We start from the raw sequence: 7,081 nt of genomic DNA, 5'->3' as shown, positions 1-7,081 counted from the left end.
CTGAGCTACTCTGATCCTTTTATACCTGATAACTTTCCCATGCAGTTTTGCTTCTTCCTGGAAGTCCTTTCTTCTCTGCTCTAGCTGGTTGAATCTCTCATATTTGTGACTCAGCTTCGTCATCACCTGCGGTGGCTGTCCTTCCCTGATCCATTCAGTTTTGTGCATTGACCCTGCTCTGAGTTAGGGTCCTGAGAAGTTTTTCTTGCAATGTGTGTGGGGAAGTGGGGCAGAAGTTTAGGGAGGTTAATTGCTGATGTTACACTGGGAGAATCCTTGCTTTGTAGAATTTGGAAATCCATTTTTAGCTTGAACCTCAGTAAAGAATTGGTTTTTCCTTCCAAGGGGAGCAAAATAAGCCCATAGATCCAGGGATAGTCACTAGGAGAGTATTGACTGAAGTAGTAAGACTCAAGACAGCTTCCGAAAGGTTGCAGGGTCAAAGAACATCATCTGGGTTGACAAATAGAATAGGAGCTGTTGAAAAAGCTAGATCAGAAATGAACTTGAAGTCTTTGCAAACATAAATAACTAAAGGGCCTTGAGGGGTAGGGGCAAGAGATGCAGCTCAGTAGTACAGCCCTGGACTAGCAAGATTGAGGCTGTGTTGGGGCTGGGATGGTGGCTCAGCGGTAGAGTGCTCGCCTAGCACGGCAGGACCCGGATTTGATCCTCAGCACCACATAAGAATAGAGGCATTGTGTTGTGTCCATCTACACCCCACCTGCCCGCCTGCCCCTCCTTCTCCTCCTCCCAGATCCACAGGGCAGAGCCACTGCCGCAGTCACAGCCGCGGGCACTATGGCTTCTGGAGTTACAGTGAATGATGAAGTGATCAAAGTTTTTAATGATATGAAAGTAAGGAAATCTTCTACACAAGAGGAGATCCAAAAAAGAAAGAAAGCAGTTCTCTTCTGTTTAAGCGATGACAAAAGACAATTAATCGTAGAGGAAGCAAAGCAGATCTTGGTGGGTGACATTGGTGATACTGTAGAGGAACCCTGCACATCTTTTGTGAAGTTGCTACCTCTGCATGGTTGCCGATATGCTTTGTACAATGCCACATACGAAATAAAAGAGTCTAAGAAAGGAGACCTAGTATTTATATTCTGGGCTCCTGAAAGTGCACCCTTAAAAAGCAAGATGATTTATGCTAGCTCTAAAGATGCCTTTAAAAAGAAATTTACAGGTATTAAATACGAGTGGCAAGCAAATGGCTTGGGTGATATTAAGGACCCATCAACACTTGGAGAGAAATTGGGAGGCAATGTAGTAGTTCCACTCGAAGGAAAACCATTATAAAATGACCATCAAGTGGCATCTGGGTCTTAAGGGGGTTTCATTTCTCTAGCTCAGTCCATTGGAATAGCATTAGGTGTTTTTTCATTTTTGATTTTGTTTTTCCCTTTCTTCTGGGCCCTTCCAACACAGTGAATGAGGGAGATATGGTTCATTTAAGCAGCCTGTCAGTGATTACCATTAGACTCTTCAATATGGTTACTTTTATGTAGAAGGAATACCTTCCTGTCTTTATTTTAGCCAGAACAACTGGTTATATGCCTCCTTTGCAGCAAGCACTACAATGAATGTGATTATCAATGTGAATAGTCTAGAATACTGCAAAGGGCAAGCAGATTGAATGCCTTGAAAGTATTATCCACGGGTCTGATGGTGAACTTTTTTCAGTATTATTTGTAATTGCACTTGATTTTAGTCCTGTGAGGTGTATGAGCATTCATACACCTCCCCTGCCTTGGCAAGCCTTCTTTTGTGACATGGCAGCACGAATATAACACTAGGCATTAAAAGCACTTTTTTTTTTTTAAATGAGTTTAATCCCCCCCAAAGGAATGCCAATTAAGTTTCATTAACTGTGTCATCAATTTATCCTAATACCTCAGTGTTCATTCCTATTACCTGCATATCTTCTTAAAAGAAATAGCTGTTATTAATGCTTTTTTGTTTTCCATTGAGTGTACACTACTGAATACGTGTAGGAGTTTTATGTCTACCATGTGAGTCTTGCAACACTAAAGATATTTTGAATATCAGTCATGATGGCAAATGATGTATAAAAGAGCCTTAAATGGAATATTGTTTTGAGATCAAACTCCCCACCCTCACAAAAATGGCCACGTTGCAATAAAAATTGTGGCATGTTAAAAAATAAATAAATAAATAAATAAAAATTCTCTTTTAAAGGTAATTTATCCTATTTAAAAAGAGAAATTTTCATTGGATGAATGGATCAAGAAAATGGAGTATATATAAACAACAGAGTTTTGTTCAGTCATAAAGAAGAATGAAATTATGTCATTTGCAGGAAAACAGATGAAACTAGAGACCATAATGTTACATGAAATAAATCAAACTCAGAAGGTCGAGGGTCCTGTGTTTTCTCTCCTATGCAGAAGATAGAGCAGAAAAAGAAAAAGAAAGGTGGGGACGGATCTCCTAAAAATCAAAGGGAAATAAGTAGAGGAAAGGGACCAGGGGTGGGAGGTGGGGAAGGACAGGGAGGTTCTGAGGTATGATATTGGTCAAATCATATTGTTATATTGTGTGAATGTACCAATACGTAACAACAAATCCCATTGATATGGACAACTATAATGCACCAATAAAAATGTGAAAAAAAAAATAAAGAGAAATTTTGATAGATGATATCTCCAACAAATCAGAGCTAAACTTTCTCTTGGATTTGTGGCATAAGCGTTGCAATTCTTGTTAGCTATGTCTTCTTCCTGTTTCTTCTTTTATTTGTGTGTTGGTTAGTTTTCCAGTTGCAGGAGCTCTAGAAATTTCCAGGTATGGTTTTCCCGAGAAGAATGAGTCCTTGAAGATATGGCCTTACTAGTTTCCCCGATTCAAGTATTTTATTACCCAATTTTAAAGTGTGGCCAGGAAGGGAATGGCAGTCACCGTTGGCTGATGACATGTTCTTTCATAGGCACGTCTGATTCCATTCCCAGAACAAGCCCTGTGATGTGTTAGCATTTTATCCATTTTACAGAGAAGAAAGTAGAGGCGGATAGAGAGAGACTGGCCACCTTGGAGGTAAACAGGGAAGCAGAGATTTGAATAACATCCACTTCACTTCCATTGCCCCATTTCTAAATTAGAATGAGGTCTAACCATTTTTTTTAAAGGAAAACATTTCCACAGACGTCTAGTGTTGACTACAATGTTTTGCTACTGAAGTGAACAAATATGAAACTAGAGATCAACGTCCCATGCCTATGGCACTTGTGACACTACAAATTGAAATACAAATTAAATGGAAACAAATTTTAAAATTATAAAAATCAATCTGACTTTACTAATGTGCAATTAATACCATTTTGTTAAAATAAAATGGGGGCTCGCAATCAAAATACAATATTGACTCTTAAGATACAGGTTCTTTTTGTATTTCTATCTGTTGTGTAATGATTCTACTTCCAAATTATGTTTTGAATTATAGTGAAAATTCAAGATTTTTACAGCTCACTGTGATATAGTTTAGTGTCAGCTTGCCTATATGATTATTTCATGATGAAAGTCACCTCTGGCCTTGTTTTGTTAGCCCATAACAATAAAAATGGAATTATGTTACTGGAATGTTTGCCCCTGTGGATGAGTCTTTTGTTTGCTGTTTTCCTAGTGCCTAGAACAAGGATTGGCATGTAATATATGCTTGATAAACATTTACTGAATGCAGGTGCTATAGTTCAGTTGTCTCCCAAAAGCCCGTGTGTTAAGGGCTTAGTACCCAGCCTGTGGTAATTTTGGGGCTTGGGAGGTGCAGGGCATGGAAACATTGTACTTGTGAGACATGTGCTCTGCCACTGAGCTCCAGCTCCAGCCTTCATTGTGTTTTGGGGAATTTGTGGAACCTTTAAGAAGTGGGCCCAGGGAGGAGACCTCATGGTCACTGGAGGTATGCACTGCCTTGCTTCCTTGCCTTCCATGAGGTGAACAACTTGCTCCACCATGTGCTCCCAAAGCAAAGGGAACAACTGATTATCTCAAGTATTTTGTTACAGTAACAGAAAACTGACTACCACAGTAGCAGTTAATGATTTAAGAGATATTTGAAGCTAGTACATTGTTAAATGCAAATGCAAGTCTTGAATTATGGTCATCTAGATGGTTCAAAATGTATCATTGCTGAGACAATGTTTTGAGATATTTGTTTATTAATTGATTTCTCTGTTTATCCTCTCCAGTTCTGCCCTTTCTACCTCTACCATTAAAGCAGGTGCTTTGATTCAGTGCCTGTGACCTCATGAGAGAAACGTAGTGGGTCTGAAAAACAAAGTTGCTCGAATACTTGATGTTGGTTTGTGTTCCCTAAGTCTTCAGATGACAGAGAAAATTTCAGAGTACACTCTTCCTCAGTGTGTATTCCTACCTCCACAGCTACTCTTCATTTTTCTCTACCCTGACTTGTGCCTTGGGAGAATGGTCTTTACAAACTGCATTACTGGGCCCTCCTGACTTTTGGTTTCTGTTTAGATTTGTCCTATGGGAGGCAATGACATGAGCTTGGAGAGCCACATCTCAGAAATCAATTTCCTGCATGCACCTCAATGCATTGGTGTTTGAGCTCTGTAAAAGGTTATAGAATTTGTAACAAAACAGTATAGGTATGGGATGAGGGCAACAAGGCGATCTGAGGTTAAGTTTTTTGCCCACCGGATGGATGGCAGTCTCAGAATTAGCAATTAAGTTTAATTATAGAAAATTAGCCAATGTACTTTACATACATAAGTTTGCAGACTCAGATTCACACCTGGCATAGTATTTTTTTAAAGGCTATCATTGCATTGCAATAAAAATTCAAAACTTAAAAATCATCATAGTGAGTTCAGTACATCCCACTAGGAAGCCAATCTGAGACAACACTATACTAAAGTTTGGGGTTATAAAATTCTAAAATCTGGTTAGCTTATGTACATGACTAAAAGTTGTTAGGGTTAGGATATGGGTTGTCTTCCAAAAACTCATGTGTGAGACAATGCAAGACAGTTTAGAGGTGAAATGATTGGATTATGAGAGCCTTTACCTAATCAGAGCATTAATCCATGTAAATATATAGGTTGGTAGGTAGGTAGGTAGGTAGGGTGTGGATGGAGGAAATAGGACCCTTGGAGTATGTCTCTGGGGTTATATTTTGTCCCTGGTGAGTGGAGCTCTGTGTCTGCTTCCTTATTGCCATGTCCTGAGCTGCTTTTCGCTGCCACATCCTTCAGCCTTGATATTTTGTTGCCTCACCTCAGGCCGAGAGCAATGGAATCAGCAGTCTATTGATTGAAACCGCTGAAACTATGAGCCCCCAAATAAACTTTTTTCCCTCCTCTAAAATTGTTCTTTTCAGGCCTTTTGGTCACAGCAATAAAACAAAGCAAAACAAAACAAATACCCTGACTAAAACAAAAGTCATACACTCTAGTTGGGCCTGGTAGCCCATACCTGTAGTCCCAAGTTGTTTTGGAGGCTGACGCAGGAGAATCTCTTGAGCCCAGGAGTTCAAGACCAGCCAGGACAGCCTAGTGAGGTCCTATATCTAAATAACTTGTAAGTAAGTAAGCACGCAGGTAAGTAAGCAGGACTCTGAGAAGCAGGCAACACAGTGAGCAAGAATGAGGAATCTGTGGACTTGGAATCCAGCTTTGCCACTAACTAACTGTAAGGCTGGCTGTGCCTCAACTTCCTCATCTGTAAAACAGCACAAAATTTAGGATTAAATAAGATAATATGTGTGAATAACTTCAAAAGGGACATAGAATCAGCTCCCAATAGTGTATGTTGCTACTATTGTTACTGTGATCTCAGCAGTCATTCTAACATGCACTGACTACATTAATGTTTACCACTGAGCTAGTGACGCACAGCTGGAACCACTCACGCAAAGATGCATAAAGCATCTGTCTGCTTCCTCGGAGATGACAGCTGTTCGCCAAAGAATCCACTTCTCCTTCTCCTTTTTCTTGGGTTCTGAAGACCCAAGCTGAACTTGACTCCATTTCTAGCATCCTTGCAGACACTCCTAGCATGTAACCAAGTTCTAGCTGATGGAGTGTTAGTATAATGGTTTGCTGGTCACTTTGGGGCCAGGGCTTTAAAGAGGCACTAAGATGTTCTCATTCTAGTGTCTTGATGCAGAAGGCCCTAGGAAACCGTGTTGTCACAAAACAGGTAGAGCCTGGTATCCTGAATTGCTGTTCCAAACTAAGAATGTCTCCTTAATGCCAAAGTATGGGCAAGAAGTAAATGTTCTTGGCTTTTGAGCCCTTAACCCTTTTTTTTTTAAGACAGCATTTTATTTTTTTCATATTTTATTGCTACATTATAATTGCACATATTGGCAGGATGTGTTGTTATATATTTGCACATGCACACAATATAGTTTGACCAATATCATTCTCTAGCATTTCCCCTTTTCTTCCTCTTTTTCCTCCCCCTACTCCCTTTTCTCCACTCCATAGATCTCCCTTTGATTTTCGTAAGAGCCCCTATTGTATACTTTCTGGGGGGTCTGTTTGTAGCAGCTAGTGTTATCCTAATTCATACATTCTTCTTTTAACTACAACCATGATAGAATACATGGGAAGGGTGAATACCTTGCATTCAAATAGCCTTTGAGATTGGAGTCAAATTTTCAGGAGGATGAGCCTAGGGAAGAAGCTAGAATCCTTCACAGAGGCCAGACCCTTTCAGATATTTCTGTTCTTGCTAACCAGTCTCACTCTAGCCAGTATTTTCCCACTCTCTCCTCTATCATTTTCTTTGTTTTTAAGGCTCCAAGGAAGTAGCCCCCTTAGCTCAGCAATGAATGGCATCTGCTAACAGCATTGACCCCTTTTTAATATCTGGGTCATGCTTTGTGTGTCTTTCTGCATTAGTGTGATGCAGAGCTCTTTCTACCCTTTGGTTCCTTTCCTAAATGATCAATTGGTAGTTTGTACAATGAAAGCTTAGTCTTCTAATAGCCCATAAATAATGTAATTTCTTAAAGGAATTTCATAATACCCAAGGCATATAAACTATGTCTTTTAAAATAAGATTAGTTGTTACTTTTAGAAAATGTTATTAAATT

At 39.6% G+C, this 7,081-nt stretch overlaps 1 pseudogene; it reads left to right on the top strand.

Annotated features, from left to right (window-relative positions):
• The first annotated feature begins 801 nt into the window (after positions 1-801).
• Positions 802-1,302, top strand: LOC143404722 (cofilin-2 pseudogene; annotated as a pseudogene).
• Positions 1,303-7,081: the final 5,779 nt, after the last annotated feature.

This window comes from Callospermophilus lateralis, chromosome 7, assembly GCF_048772815.1.
Source record: "Callospermophilus lateralis isolate mCalLat2 chromosome 7, mCalLat2.hap1, whole genome shotgun sequence".
NCBI lineage: Eukaryota > Metazoa > Chordata > Mammalia > Rodentia > Sciuridae > Callospermophilus > Callospermophilus lateralis.
The sequence above is the reverse complement of the archived record's forward strand: the minus strand, read 5'-3'. Positions and strand labels throughout refer to the sequence as shown.